The sequence below is a fragment of the Nyctereutes procyonoides genome, unplaced genomic scaffold (genome assembly GCF_905146905.1).
Source record: "Nyctereutes procyonoides isolate TBG_1078 unplaced genomic scaffold, NYPRO_anot_genome, whole genome shotgun sequence".
NCBI lineage: Eukaryota > Metazoa > Chordata > Mammalia > Carnivora > Canidae > Nyctereutes > Nyctereutes procyonoides.
Window position 1 is genome coordinate 18,102,048 of NW_026575145.1, and position 16,733 is coordinate 18,118,780.

The 16,733-nt window shown below is 35.6% G+C and overlaps 1 pseudogene; it reads right to left on the minus strand.

Moving 5' to 3' along the window:
- Positions 1-15,161: 15,161 nt before the first annotated feature.
- LOC129499385 (peroxiredoxin-1-like) lies at positions 15,162-15,858 on the minus strand (annotated as a pseudogene).
- Positions 15,859-16,733: the final 875 nt, after the last annotated feature.

Below are 16,733 nucleotides of genomic sequence, written 5' to 3' on the forward strand. Positions count from 1 at the left end.
GTAGTGGACATCTGAGTGGAAATGTCAAATGACAGTTGGATATGAGTCTGGAGTTCATAATTAGGTCTTGGCTGGAGATACAAATTTGTGAGTGTTTCACATAAATAGAAGACTTTTAAAGCCAGTAAGGCTAGATGAGATCACAAATGGAATATTAAATAGAGAACAAGACCAAGGACTGGGTCCAGCAGACTCTAATTTTAGAGGTTAGGGAGAAGGGGAGAATGAACAGGAGAGAGAAAAAGCACTAGCTGAGGTTAGATTAAAAACCAAGAGTACACAGTGACTTAGAAACCAAGGAATGGAGTGTGAGTGGTCAATTGTAGCAAGTGCTGCTGATGGGCCAGTAAGATAACAACAAAAAATTGATTTGACTTAGCACTATGGAGGTCAGTGGTGGCCATGAGGGCAACAGATTCATTAGAATGGTGGAGATGAAAGTCTCTTGAGTGATCACTAAAAATGAATGGAAAAGAGAAGACCATGTGATAGAGTGTAGACAATTTATTGAGCGGTTTTGTGAAAAGAGAAATGATAGAAGAGGCATTAGTTAGGGAAACATGGATCCGAGAAAGGGTTTTTTTAATCGTTTTTAAAAAGAAAAAGTATGTTTTATTGCTGATAGAAGTCGTCCCGTAGAGAGAGAGAAATTGATGATAAACAACAAAAAAACCTTACTGGTTGAGGCCTCTAAGTGATGTAACAACTACCAATGGGTTGATAGAAAACTGCAGTTTGACAGTAAGAGGGACTCTTACTTACCAGGGAATGTAGGACAAATTCCTTAATCTCTGTGCCTCAGTTTCCTCATCCGTAGACAAAGAACTATAAAACAACAATAACATGAAATTATTATGGGGATAAAGTAAATTGGTCTTAAAGCTTTTAGAATAGTGACTGGCATTTATTGTCTTTAACATATAAATAAAGGGTATCAGTGCCTTCAAGAAGAGAAATTGGTTATCAAAATTAGTGAATATGTTCTTAATTGTTATTCTTTCTTTCTTAGCATACTTCATAAATTTGTTTTTAAAGATTACAGAGTGTGATTTTTTTATTCTTTAGTATCTTTACCATTATTTTTGGTGGAACTAAGACCATAATAGATTTCTCCTGAGTATACCAGGCTATTTCACTAACATATTACCTAAGACCTTTTTTTCTTTTTTTAAATTTTATTTAAATCCACGTAATTAACATACAGTGTATCATTAGTTTTAGAGATAGTGTTCAGTTATCCATCAGTTGCATATAACACACAGTGCTCATTGAATCATGTGCCCGTCTTAATGCCCATCACTCAGTTACCCTGCCCCCCCCCACCTTTCCCCCAGCAACCCTCGGTTTTTTGCCTATAGTTAACAGCCTCTTATGGTTTTTCTCCCTCTCTGATTCCATCTTATTTTCCCTCCCTTCCCTATGATCCTCTGTTTTGTTTCTTAAATTCCACATAGAAGTGAAATCATACAATTGTCTTTCTCGGACTTATTTTGCTTAGCATAATACCTTCTAGTTCCATTCACATCATTGCAAATTTTAAGATTTCATTTTTTGATGGTTGAAAATATTCCATTATATATATATGTGTGTGTATATATATATATATATATATATATATATATATACCACTTCTTTATCCATTCATCTGTCAATGGACATCTCAGCTCTTTCTATAGCTTGGCTATTGTGGAAATCGCTGCTATAAACACTGGGGTGCAGATGCCCCTGCAGATCACTATGTTTTTGCCCTTTGGGTAAGTACTTAGTAGTGGATTTGCTGGGTCATAGGGTAGATCTACTTTTAACTTTTTGAGGAACCTCCATACTGTTTTCCAGAGTAGCTGCACCAGCTTGTATTCCCACCAACAGTGTAAGAGGGTTCCCCTTTCTCTGCATCCTTACCATTTGTTGTTTGCTGAATATTAATTTTAGCCATTCTGACCAGTGTGAGGTGGTATCTCATTGTGGTTATGATTTGTATTTCCCTGATGCCAAGTGATGTTGTGCATTTTTTATGTCTGTTGGACATTTGTATGTCTTCCTTGGATAGATGTCTGTTCATGTGTTCTGCCCATCTCTTGACTGGGTTATTTGTTTTTTGGATGTTGAGCTTGGTAAGTTCTTCATAGATCTTGGATATCAGGTAGGCCTTTATCTGATAAGACATTTGCAAATATCTTCTCCCATTCTGTAGGTTGACTTTTGGTTTTGACAACTGTTACCTTTTCTGTGCAAAATCTTCCTATCTTGGTGAAATCCCAATAGTTCATTTTTGCTTTTGTTTCCCACCTAAGACCTTTTTTTAAAAAAAATTTAATTATTTTAGGGATAACTGGGTGGCTCAGCGGTTGAGTGTCCACCTTTCGGCTCAGGACATGATCCCGAGGTGTAGGATTGAGTCCCACATTCCACTCCCTGTGAGGAGCTTGTTTCCCCTTCTGCCTTTGTCTCTGCTTCTCTCTCTGTGTCTCTCATGAATAAATAAATAAAAATCTTCTTAAAAAATAAAATAAATAAACATTGATTATTTTAAGTAATCTTTACCAAATGTGGGTCTCAAATTCTGAATTTGAGAACAGTATGGAGGTCCCTCAAAAAGTTAAAAGTAGATCTACCCTATGACCCAGCAATTCCACTACTAAGAGTATCAAGAGTCCCATACTCTTCCAGCTGAGCCAGCCAGGCACCCCAAATTTTTTTCTAAAAATGTTTGCATTATTATAAATAATTCAAGGCAAACCCATAGGCCTTTCTTTTCAAAAAAAATATGTCCTGCTGAAAGCTCTCTTATATCTCCTCGGTGAGGAGGAGTAAGAGAGAAATTTATTGTTTCAAATTGATCAAAAAGATCATTTTAAACATAAAGATATGGTAGGTGGCCTTCTAAATGTAACTTATAAAAATATGTTTCTTAAACTTCTTTCATGACCTATTAGAATTCACTATCACTGCTAACTGCTTTGTTGGGAAAATGTAAACTATTGCTGTTATATGAAAATTTTATCATTTATCCCATTTACTGTACTTGTGGTGAGCTATTTCTTGGGATGAGGAAGTAGAAGAGGCTTTAAAAATTACTTACATTGGGGATCCCTAGGTGGTGCAGCGGTTTGGCGCCTGCCTTTGGCCCAGGGCGTGATCCTGGAGACCCGGAATCGAATCCCACGTCGGGCTCCCGGTGCATGAAGCCTGCACCCCTGTCTGTATTGTGTCTCTGCCTCTCTCTCTTTGTGTGTGCGACTATCATAAATAAATAAAAATTTAAAAAAATTACTTACATTGAAAATGGTTCACCACAGTTTTCAGTATTTTACAAAATGACTTAATTGAGACCTGATGGGATATGTGTGTTTTAGTAGCTGTCAAGAACTGGAAACCAGCATTTAGTGGAAAGACCATTGAATATCAGAAAATTCAAGTCCTAGAGTCCATTCTGTTACTTAATAACTGTGTGATGTAGGGCTTCTCATTCTAATCTGTCTCATGTTCCTTCTAGCTGAAATGGAGTTCAAAACACCTGTCAGGTCTAACTCTGAAATTTATTCTCAAGAGAAAGTGAGATGTAAATGATGGAGGTATATAAATAGCAAATTTGATACTCTGATTTTATTTCTGGATTTGATTTATGTTGGGACTCTGAAAGTCTCACAAACCCCCCAAAAGATAAGAATATATATTGTCACCCACTACTTAACCTTTATCCTCATATATTCCACAAGTATGTTGAATTGCTTGAACATTATACTCTTCCTTAAGTATTCAAAATATACCACCAGAAAATCTTGACAACTTAAAAAATATTACATACTTTATATAGTATCCAAAACTTTTCATGCATTTTAGTAAGAAATGCATTCTTTTTAAATATGAGGTTTTGATATAAATCCACACATCAACTTGAAGGCATAGTTTTAATGCAGCTGCTGTACATATTCTTCGCAGTTTATGTGTAATTTCATTAGTCATTGTTAGGCCTATTAGTCAGAAGTTTCAAATATATAATGTGGCTGTCATTTTTAGTCATTATTTTTTAAACTGCTGATATACAATTTAGTGTGTTGATATTCAGCTTTATTCGCAGATTTCTCCTTCTGTTCTTTTGCAGATCAATGTGGGTAATCTCAAAATAACAGTGCCTCTTTTACTCTAAGCATTTTAGATGTGTCATCATATTAATTTTTTGCCCTTTACCATTTCCATTAATTAATTTTGCCCTTTAACTTTTGCTGATCAATGTGGACTAAATTGTAATTGCAACATTTCTATGAAATAATACCAAATTAAGGCTGATAGTGGCATGCTGTGAGTTAGTGAGGGATATTAACATTTTTGAACTTGGTAAGTTGATTTAAAACGAGACGGAACCAACTTTTGATTTATTTTTAAATTGTAGGTGTGAGAATTTTGAATATTACATTATAATTCAAGTTTTCTTGCAGTGTCTGTTAAATACGTATGGTTTGGAAACATGTGGCTTTACATTATCTCTATTCCATTTGCTGTCATTACAAAGTTAAAATATGCAGTGAGGTAAGGAAGGGATTAAATATCTCTTGAATATCTATATTAAATCCCATGCATGGATTGAAATATTGAATTTAACATAGATTATTCAATATGGGGGGCACCTGGCTGGCTCAGTCTGTAGAACACGTGACTCTTGAACTTGGGGTTGTGAGTTCAAGCTCCATGTTGAGTGCAGAGCTTACTTAAAAAGATAGATTACCCAATATGGTTGTCTATATATTCATTAAGCAAACGTATAATCATTACCTACTATGCGCCAGACAATGTACCAGATAGTGAGGGTAAAGTAATGAATAAAATTTAGTTCCTTTTCCAAAAGAACTCAGATTCTAGTGGAGGAGATGAACATATAGTCATATGTGTACAGTAAAATTCGTGCCACATTGGAGGTATGCATCGGGTACTATGGAAACACTACAGGAAAATCACTTTGATTTTCATATTTAGGGAAGACTTTCTGGAAAGCCTAATGCCACCTAATATACCTCTTAAAAATTTAGAAAATAATTATAAATGGAATACATGGATATGTAACAATAATAAAAATGACTTAGAAGATTTTGTAATCAAAGAAAGCAGAATCATTCTATTCAACAGCTAATTGGCTCCCTAAGGGTAAGTTCTTTTAACTATTTTTGCTTTCATTTCTTTTGGTGGTTCTTACATATTACTAAATTATATGATTAGACCTCTTTGGTGTCTTTTAGAGTTACTTATTTGATAACTTCTACAGGTTACTTTTGTGGTAATAAATAATGACCTGATACATTATTAAGAGGTGATAGTATTGCCTCTACTGTTTCCTCCATGTTTTTACGTTTATCTCTCTTCACTATTTATCAACTAACCTATTGTTTATATATTATTATTTTTATCATTTGTAGTTTGATATGAGACATGCAACCAAGTTTTGCACTCTTTCAGCATTAATTGACTCTGAAAGTTTACATTTCTGTGACTATGCTGGGTCATATACTGTGCTATGATGAAATGGATTCTCTTTTAACTATCAATTACTTAAAAACATACCAAATATGTATTTACTCCACATGTGAATCATGACTTTTAACAAAACTCTATCTCCACTTTTTCCCATGCTTTGGATTAGCAATTGATACTTCTTGTTTTAAAAAAGGTAATATGCATTTTCACATATTCTCCCCATATGTTCTCAAACAGAGATCTTTTCCCAAATTCCTTCCTCCTAGCAGCATAGATCATCCCACTCTCTTCTGAATCAATTGCTTTCTGGGACTGAGGTACCTTTCTCCAGTCATTTCCTCTAGTCCTTTCCTGGGTAGAATCCATAGTTTCTGAATCACATTGCTCCTTTTCCTCTCTCTCTCTCTCTCTCGTCCCTTATTTTTCTAGTCAGCATCATAAACTAAGAAAAGATAAGTAGTAAGTACATATAATATAAGCAAAATCCTTTATTCTGCTCTGTGTGTGTGCCAGAGAGAGAGAGAGAGAGAGAGAGAGAGAGAGAGGTGGAAAGATTGGACTGGGTACATCATTCTAGAGTTAAAATCTTTTTTCCATAAAGTAGAAGACATTGATCTATTTTCTTAGCATTCAGTATTGGTGATAAATCTAAATCAACCCATTCTCACTCTTTTTTAGATAACCTGTGTTTTTTTAATTGTTTTTTTTTTAAATTTATTTATTTATGATAGTCATACAGAGAGAGAGAGAGAGAGAGAGGCAGAGACACAGGCAGAGGGAGAAGCAGGCTCCATGCACCGGGAGCCTGATGTGGGATTCGATCCCGGGTCTCCAGGATTGCGCCCTGGGCCAAAGGCAGGCGCCAAACCGCTGCGCCACCCAGGGATCCCAGATAACCTGTTTTTAATCTTCAAAGCTTTTATGATCTTCTCTAGGTGGAGATCTTAATTACTGTAATTCAGCCCTCTACTTTGTACTTTAAGTGCTCATATCTTTCAATTGTGAGGAACTGGTCTGTTATTTCTCCATTAATGTTAAGCATCATTATCATGAGGGCCTTATAGATACATTTACTGAGAACTTTAGACTTTATCTTACAGGCACTGCGTGTTTTGATTGTGAAAGTAGTAGTAGTGAGGGAAGATATATTTACAGATTAGAGGCAGGGAGGAAAGTTAGAAGACTTTTGAAAGAGTTCATATTGATAACGAGAATCTGAACTAAAGGAGAAAGATCAGAGTGAAGATGAAGAAGACATAATAAAGAGATACTATAGAAGAAATTTCTAACATTAACTAAAAATATCAAGGCAAGAAGTGCTAAGAATCCAAATAGGATAAATGCAATACAAAGTAAAACAAAACAAAAAAAATTACCTTGGCAAATCATGATAAAACTTCTGAAAACTACAGATAAAAAGAAAACCTTAAAGGCATCTAGAAAAAAAAGATGAATTACTTTTCAAGGAGCTAATAAAGACAAGATAAGATTATCAACTATTTTCTCTAAAAAAAACAGTGGAAGCAAGAAAATAAAGGAGTGATAATCTTTGATATGCTAAAATAAAATAAGATGTGTCATAGCTTATAATTAAAATCTAGTCTATTTCAACTTCTGTTTAATTTGCTATCCAAGGCAGCCCCGGTGGCACAGCGGTTTAGCACCGCCTGTAGCCCAAGGCATGATCCTGGAGACCCTGGATTGAGTCCCATGTCAGGCTCTCTACATGAAGCCCGCTTCTCTCCCTGCCTCTCTCTCTCTCTCTCTCTCTCTCTCTCTCTCTCTCTCTATGAATAAATAAAATCTTAAAAAAATAATTTGCTATCCAATGGGGGATGCCACTGTTCATTAAGACAAAATTTTCCTGGAATGATGTACTGTTCTGCAAAATTACAAGAGAAGAAAGATTTCATAGCAGAAAAACTACTAACTTGAATTCAGGAGATTGAGAGATCACTGTGAAAAAGTATAATTCAAATAATTAATTTTGGAAGATAATGGGCTTAGGTAGAGCAATTAAGAGATTTAAATGCTCAGTAGTTAATATGTTCTAAATGGTTAAGAGTCGTGTACAATCTAGAAGCAAAAGTCAGCATTTTTAAAGAAGATTTGTTTATTTATTAGAGAGAGAGAGAGCAAGGGGAGAGGCAGAGGGAGCAGGGTCCCTGCATGACCTGGGGATCATGTCATGACATGAGACACAATCAAGAATCAAGAATCAAAGTTTAACTGACTGAGTCACCCAGGCACCCCAAGAGTCAACTTTTTAAAAACTCTCTTCTGCTCTATTGTTTAATCATTTTTACATCTCCTTTTCCTTATACTTATCATAAGAAAGTTGACATAGATCAACTGAGGCAATATTTGTAAAATATATTAAGGCCAATAATATAATGAAATGAAAATTATGAAAAGAAGGCTGTGTACAATATACGATTTATAAAGAGAGTCAGAGTAGGTGTTTTCAATAACTGTTAGACAGTAAATATGAAAATAGGGCTATGCAATTTAAAGTCCAGGCAGATATTATGAAAACAAAATTGAGAAGCAGTACAACATAGTGATTAAAGGTATGGGCTTTAGAGGTCATTTCCCTAAGTGAAAATGGCAGCTTTTCAAATTATTAGCTGTGTAGTATCTGGACGCTTCTTAACCTATCTGAATTTCAGTTTCTGTATCTAGACAACCTTTTAAAGATTGTAGCATAAAATTGTAAACATTCTTCAGATGTTAGCTGTTTTTATAATGAAAAGTTGGCAAACTTAGTACAGTCATAGTAATTATATAATGCCTTAGGCATAGGAAGTACCTGAGGAACTTTACATTTTATATAATAATGAAAGAGTGAAAACAGAAAACAAATAATTATTGAATTCCTGATAAATGGTAAGAATTTGTAGTAGAGTCAATCAATCCATTCTAGACAGAATTGAAAGTAGATGAATTATATCTTTTCATGCTAAGAAATACCTCTCTCCTTTCTACTTTTCACGTGCCCTATCTTTCGGTAAGAAATATTTTTATTCTTATATTTATATATATATATTAATGATTTTGTTTATTTATTCATGAGAGACACAGGGACAGAGAGGCAGAGACATAGACAGAGGGAGAAGCAGGCTCCCTGCAAGGAGCCGATGCGGGACTCTATCTCAGGATCTCAGGATCAAGGCCTGAGCCAAAGGCAGATGCTCAACTGATAGCCACCCAAGTGTCCCTATTTTTACATTTTTAAAAGATTTTTTTTAAGTGAGCTTTACACCCAACATGGGGCTCAAACTTACAACTCTAAAATCAGGAGTTGCTCACTCCACTGACTGAGCCAGCCAGATGCTGAGTAAAACTAGTAAAAACTAGTAAAAATCTGTAAAAACTATTTTTATTTTATTTTTATTATTTTTTACTTTTTTACTTAAATTCGATTTGCCAACATATAACACCTAGTGCTCATCCCATCAAGTGCCCTCCTAGTGCCCATCACCCAGTTACCCATCCCCTCATCCACCTCCCCTTTAGCAACCCTTTGTTTCCCAGAGTTAGAAGTCTCTCATGGTTTGCCTTCCTCTCTAATTTTTCCCCACTCAGTTTTCCTCCTTTTTCTTATAATCCCTTTCACTATTTCTTATATTCCACCTGTGAGTGAAGCCATATGATGATTGTCCTTCTCCAATTGTAAAAACTATTTTTAGAAAAGCATCTGAAATCAATCATTTATAACTGGATATAAATTCAATTTGTTTTTCCTTCTCCTTAGAAGATTGTCTCAAATTTGATCTTCCCTTTATTAGACATTTTACTCTACTAAAGGAAATCTAGACATTTTTGAGTAAGCAAGGCATACTTTGGGAAGTTATGAAGTGATCTTTTCAGAACTTCCTGAAATGTATTAAATTAGGTTGGGAATAATTTATGTATATATCAAACACACCCTAAAATAATACAGATACCTAAGCCGGTTATTAATATCTGCTTGTTGAAAATTATTTAAATGATTTCTAAAAAAAATCAAATGTCACTTTATAATTCGTCTTTATTGGTCACCAGACTGTGCCCTAAAGTAATGCAGGAGTTTCAAGTTTTACATAAAGTCAAATCATGAAACTTGATTATATACAGCTAAATTTAGGTATTGTTATTACCATATTTGGATTATATTGGTGGGGTTGGCTTTTAACTTGTACTTATATATATGAATGCCTTGCCACTCTCAATTAGAGTCAAGCTTATACTGATCAAGAATAATTGGGCACCTGACTTGCTCAGTCAGTCAGACATATGACTCTTGATTTTGGGGTCATGAGTTTGAGCCCCATGTTAGGCACAGAAATTACGTAAAAAAATAATGAAGAAAAGTACTTCTGGTGGAGTTTCTTGGATAGCTTTCATGAATAGGAAATACTGGTCTCTATAAGTTAGGGGAGTAGGATGCTATAACAAAGAGAATAATGATTCAGTATATTAAATAAGATAGAAGTTGATTTCTCCTTTACATAATAGTTCAAATGGAATGGTTCTGTTCTATCAGGTTATTCAGAGATCCAGATTCTTTCTATTGGTTGCTCTATCACCCCCAAGAGCTGTCTTTCCTTGTATGGTAGAGGAAGGATATTTATAAATCTCAGCTAATGAGAAAGAGAAGGACAACATGGTGGATGCATAGACATGGTCCCAAGATGTAGGTCCATAAGAGGCATATATCACAGTATATTCTATGGAGAAAACAGTCATAGAACTTTATTATGAAAGGAGACTGGAAAATTCTGTTAAGTTTTATGTCTAGGCATAAAGGGAAAATAGATTTTAATAGAAAACTAGTGGCCTTTGCTTTATGGTGTGTGCTATTTCTGTTGATCGTGGTAAGGTTTCTTGGTTATATGCAGGGTTTTTTGTTTTTCCTTAAAAGTGTAAGAATTGATATAGTTTCTGTCTGGACCCTTAAACTGGAGAAATAATACCACCTTTATTTTTCTGCATACTGTGTGCATTGTTATATCTTGACTATAATGGTGAGAAATTATAATCTTTCTTTGAATAAGATCCTTTCTACTCTTTTTAAAAACTTGTTTGATCTCAAAAGACTAGAGAGCAATATTAAAAATTGTGATTTACCTCTGTCTCATGAATCTGTTTCTAGTACTTTTTATTTAGAGGGAAAAAAGCCAGCTTCTACTACTAACTCTGCAATGAAAAATAAGTTCATGGTAGATCAAAATACATTTTATTTATTTTATTTTTTTTTCAAAATACATTTTAATCTTTCTTCCTGAATCAGTGCTCAATTTAAGTGTTGCTTAATAGATACCTTCTAATATGTGCTCTTTTTTATTTTATTTTTTTAAGAGCTTAATCTTTTTTTTTTAAGATTTTATTTATTTATTCATGAAAGACCGAGAGAGGCAGAGACAGAGGCAGAGGGAGATGCAGGCTCCATGCAGGGAGCCCGATGCGATGCGGGACTCGATCCCGGGTCTCCAGGATCACGCCCCGGGCCAAAGGGAGGCGCCAAACCATTGAGCCACCCAAGGATCCCCTCTTTTTTATTTTTTATTTATTTTTAAAGATTTTATTTATTTATTCACGAGAGACCGAGAAAGAGAGAGGCAGAGACACAAGCAAGAGGGAGAAGCAGGCTCCATGCAGGGAGCCCGATGTGGGACTCGATCCTGGGACTCCAGGATCATGCCCTGAACTGAAGGCAGACGCTCAACCACGGAGCCACCCAGGTGTCCCTAATATGTGCTCTTTTAAAATTATCTAGAGTACAGGTAACTTTTAATGGGAGATTTGTCAGAGAAATAAAAGATAAGGCTTTCTTTATGGTTAATAATTCATTCTTCTACTGAGATAGAATATTAGATACCTTATAGTTAGAAAAGAGAATGGTGTCCATCTGTGTAGGGTAGTTATTATCCTCTAATTTTATATTATGACCAAATTTATGTTTTGATGTAACATGACTTTTTGCATGTAGCAAGTCTCTAACAGACCCAAGAAACCCCTCATTACCCATTATTTACTAACATTTGCTTAAATTGTCAATTAGAAATTATTTGTTTTGGCTGAAGGGTTTGCCTTGCTAAAATTCAGCTTTCTCTGCAAGATTAATGCTTTAAACTTTATAATAATTTTATATTGGCTGAATTTGTTCTTGAGTTTCTTGAGGTTTCACTTTGATATGAGCAAGCAGAGTGCTTGAAGTAGCTGTGAGCAGGTCCACTGATTAGGGAAATGGACACAAAAGGATTTTTTGCTTGAAAGATGAGATTAATTTGTGGAATTGTTCTTCACGAAGGGTCACTTTGAGTTCAAACTGATTTATACAGGATAAATTAGAACTGATCATGCCCACTAAAAGAATTTATGTGCAGAAGACATGCAACATTGCCTGAATTTTTAGTCTTCATGTTTAAGTTAGAAAATTATTATTGGTGATTTAATGAGAAAAGAAAAAGAAACAACCTCATGAACAAACCATAGTGAATTGACAATACCAAGATTTAATTTTCATTAATCATACTAAAAATTTTGATGAAGAGATTTTTAAATTTATATAGCACCTTAATAATAAAATATATTGGTGATACATCCAAAGGCTTGGTGAAATATGATTTAATTAACATGCTTTTGTTAATAAGGGTATTGATCTATCATTGATATTTTGAAGTTGTCAGTCAAATGTTAACATTTATTTTTAGCCCTGAACTTTACATAAATTGCAGATAAGATGGCTTGGTGATGAAGGAAGAAGACCTTTTCCCCTAACTGAACAAAAAATAGGTCCTAACAAAAAATAGGTCCTGCTTGTTTTGAGATTTTCTGAATGTTTAGGCCTTTGTAAACTGTAAAATAAATAAATAAAAGTTTAAGGTTTGTGCTAGGTAAATCTCTCACTTTAAATTGGATTCAAGACATGGTCATGGCTGCCCATAATTATACTGGTGTGAATCCTTGAACTCTAAGCTTTAGGTTTAGATTTTTTTTTTCCTTTAAAGATGTGGGAGCCCGACGCGGAGTCTCCAGGATCACGCCCTGGGCTAAAGGCGGTGCTAAACTGCTGAGCCAGCCCGCTCTGCCCTAGGTTTATTTTTTATTTTTTTTTAAAGATTTATTTATTTATTTATTTATTCATGATAGATATATAGAGAGAAAGAGGCAGAGACACAGGCTCCATGCAGGGAGCCCGACGCGGGACTCGATCCTGGGAACTCCAGGATCGCGCCCTGGGCCAAAGGCAGGCGCCAAACCGCTGAGCCACCCAGAGATCCCCCACCCTGAGTTTAGATCTTACAGACAACTATGTTGTCAACTCTTGTAAAGTGGTGGGCCATGTTTTATTAACCTTTCTATACCTAGTTTCTGGTGTATAATAAACAATAAGTAAATATTAAATGGATATCTGATACTTCCTTAATAGATTCACATTCAGCATTAATTCATGAGTAATTATCAATTCATTTTTTAAATGCTATGTGCTAAAGAAGAGCCAAAGATGAGTAAAACAAATGTCTGGTTAACAGAGGAGAGATTAGACAAGCCTGAATATAACTATAATATTAAGTGGGGTAAGGTGAGTATCCTGAGATAAAAGAAACAATATAAAATAGAGACACAAAGGGCTGAGAGCTTACACAGAGTTTGGAGATTGAAGACGGGCTTCAGGAGGATGTAATATTTGAGGTTGAACTTTGAAAGGTGGTCATGCAGCTGCATAGTCGGTTAGAAGGGTAGTCATGGCAGAGAGAATATTCTATATAAAGTATTAATGCAAATCAGACTATTTTCCACCTCTGAATGGCCATAGCTATTCTACAACAATTGCTTCACAATATGTATTAATAATCATATTTATCATACGGGGCTTTGTGATAGACTAAAGATGGCTATAAATACTTTGCTACTCTTTCCTTTGAGAGGTAAAGTCCAATTTTCATCTTTTTGAGTCTGAGTTGTCCTTTGTGAAGCTCTTAATGAATAGACTGCAATGGAAGTGAGATTCTGGGACTTATGAGGCTAGATCTGAAGCTATGCAACTTTTACTCATCCCTTTTTGAATTCTTGCCTTGGGAAACTGTCTCTCAGAGTCCTTAACAATCATATAAGAAATTTGACTACTCTTAACAGCCACACTGGAGACATCATGTGTAAGTCTTCTGGATACCAGTACCAGCTGAACACAGCTTTCCAGCCATTCCAGTCAAGGTATATCACATGTGTGTTAAGCCTCTAGGACCTTTCAGAACAGCCCATCTACCAACTGAATACCATATAATGACCTCAGCTGACTCCATGTGGAGTATAAGTATCATCAATCCTAACCCTGTCTGAGTTTCTAACTGATTTAATCAACATGAAATATAATAAATGGCTGTTGTTTTAAAACATTAACCTTTAGTTTAGTTTACTAATGGCAAACAAGTGACTAGAATAGGCTATTACAAAGATTAAATGATTTACTTTATATAAAACACTTAGCACATTGCCTGGCACACAGTAAATATTTGGTAACATTTTTGCTATTATAGCATTCTTGTACCATAACCACAATTATGAACTCTGGATGTGTGTGTGTGTGTGTGTGTGTGTGTGTGTGTGTGTGTGATTTGCAAGGCCTGAGAAAATAAACTAAATGAAAGGCAATAATATGATGTACTTTCATATAAAACAGGCTTTGTTCAATTGTCATTCTGTAAGGAGTTCTTGCTTTTCTCTGGTTAAGCATTAAATAATGAGCTTTTCTCTCCTTAGACTTTTTCTCATATTATTATATACTAAACAGCCCATCTGAATGATCTTCACAACTTCACTGGCTTCATTTTCTACCAGTTGTTAGTGAATTTCAAACCTTTAGTCAACTTAGTTTTGAACTTCAGCTGTGGATGTTCATTTGCTTACTAAAAATCTTCACCTACATGTACCAGTGTGGTAAAACCCAACTCTTCAACTCCTCACCCTTACCCCACAGATTTCTCTTGTTCACTACCCACCCAGATGTTTCAGTCAAAATCCGAGTTTTAAGTAAAAAAAAATCTGGCCTGAGACCACAAATCATATTGGTTATATGTTTGTAAAAAAGGATCATGTCATCTCCCTCTGCCACTCACCCTGCTTCTGCACTGTCTCTCAAATAAATAAATAAATACAATCTTAATAGGATCCTGTCTATAGGTGGTAATTGAAAACTCTGAGGCTTTTATAACCCAGATTATATACTATGATACAGGAATTTCTATGTTGTATGAAGCAACAATGTGTATAAATAGTAAAGAACACTTTACAAGTTGTGTGATACTTGGGATGTGCTAAGGAAACTACAACAGTTTGGCAACTGGGAGTTAGATCTTCTCTATCTTTTGTTTATTTTTCATGCTCAAACCTATAGAGGCTTGTGACTACATACATTCAGCCAAATTTTAATCTGCAGGATGTCAATCAGCCATATAGAATTCATTTTTCTACATATTGCTTTTTTTCCCTCAGTTCAAGTTTAATAGAAGCAACAAAAGATCAAAAGTGATGCCTGACTACTGTATACAGCAGTTGACCTGCCCCATAGCTCAGGCCATTCTCCCTAGAGGAAGAAACTGGCCTCCTCAACCCCTGGAGGAAAGGCCTGTCCTGTCCTGCACAACATCTGTACGGAGTCTGAAGTCTTGTGTTTTAAGCATGGCAATAGTGCAAAGGAGGTTCTGTCTTCATGGCTGCCCTCTGCAGCCTGCCCTAAAATGGCCCAGTGCTCGCTTCTGCTTAGACAAATATTCTCTGCTCTTCTGGACATCAGGCTTGATGGTATCACTGTCAGGCTTCTAGCCAGCTAAGTACACTTCCCCATGCTTGTCAGTTAACTGGAAGTCTCAGAATCTCATCCAGGGACCAGCCCACTGGGAGGTCACTCACAGTTATCTGCTGAAGGGTACCTTTATCACCAAATGATAAAGGAGCCCCTGAACAAAATGCCTTCAACAGCCTTAAGACTCCATAGTCCTGAATGTTGGTACACTTGAGATCTAATACCATGTTCATGGGCATTAGGAATGTTCATGGGTCCCAGTCTTCCTTGTTACCTGGGTATGTTGATCGATGCCAAGCGATAAAAATGAGAATCCACAGAAACATCAATCACTTGGCAGTTGAGTTTCTTTTTTGTTTGTTTGTTTTTTGTTTTTTTTTTTTTTTTTGGCAGTTGAGTTTCTTAAATTCTTCTGCTCTGTCACTGGAAGCAATGATCTCTGCAGGGCACACAAAGGTGAAGTGAAGAGGGTAAAAGAAGAACACAATCGATTTTCCTTTGTAGTCAGATTGGCTGATATCACTGAACTGGTCATCTGACATAACAACCATGGCTTTGAAGTTGGGGGTAGAGTGCCCAATTTTGACATTTCCTGAAGGCATCTTGACTTGGCAGCTCTGAGACAGAACACTCCAAAGACTAGTCAGGAGGAAGACACTATCTATACATTTCTTAACGCATTGCTACTGTTAGCAGTGGCAAAGCCATTTTTTTTTGTTCCGGTTGGCTCACATGCATTTCTTCTCTTTGTAGTCATGTCAAACATAGACATTATTCTACACTAGCTATGTGTCCAGTCCCACATGAATACTAAAGTCTTGATATTTTATTTTATTTTTAAATTTTATTTATTTATTCATTAGACACACACACACACACACAGAGGCAGAGACACAGGCAGAGGGAGAAGCAGGCTCCATGAAGGGGACCCAACGTGGGACTCGATCCAGGGTCTCCAGGATCACACCCTGGGCTGAAGGCGGCACTAAACCGCTGAGCCACCCGGGCTGCCCAAGTCTTGATATGTTAAATGAAATTTAATCAACTACTTAGACTTAATTATTTCATCTCCTAATGCCATTTTTATTTTATTTTATTTTATTTATTTTATTATTTTTTTGGTCTAATGTCATTTTTAATATAATCTTTATTTGTATTTCAGTACAACTTTATGATAATTTATGGTGCTCTAATCTTTAATTCTGGTAATAATTGTAACAAAAATTTCTGTGGGTTAAATTTGGGAAACACTTTCTGTTGAAGATTTACCATATATGCTAATATACTTAGTAAGTAAAGCCTTGTGGGAAAATTATACTTGTTTAGCTTGTTTAATCCCATGGTTGCCCTGCAACTTAAAAAAAAAGTTCACATTTGTCAAGCTATTTACTTTTTAGTTTGAAAGACCTGGAACTTTAAAATTGATACTCACTTTAGTTAATTTCATGAATGCCTTTTCTGTTGCATTGACTCATTG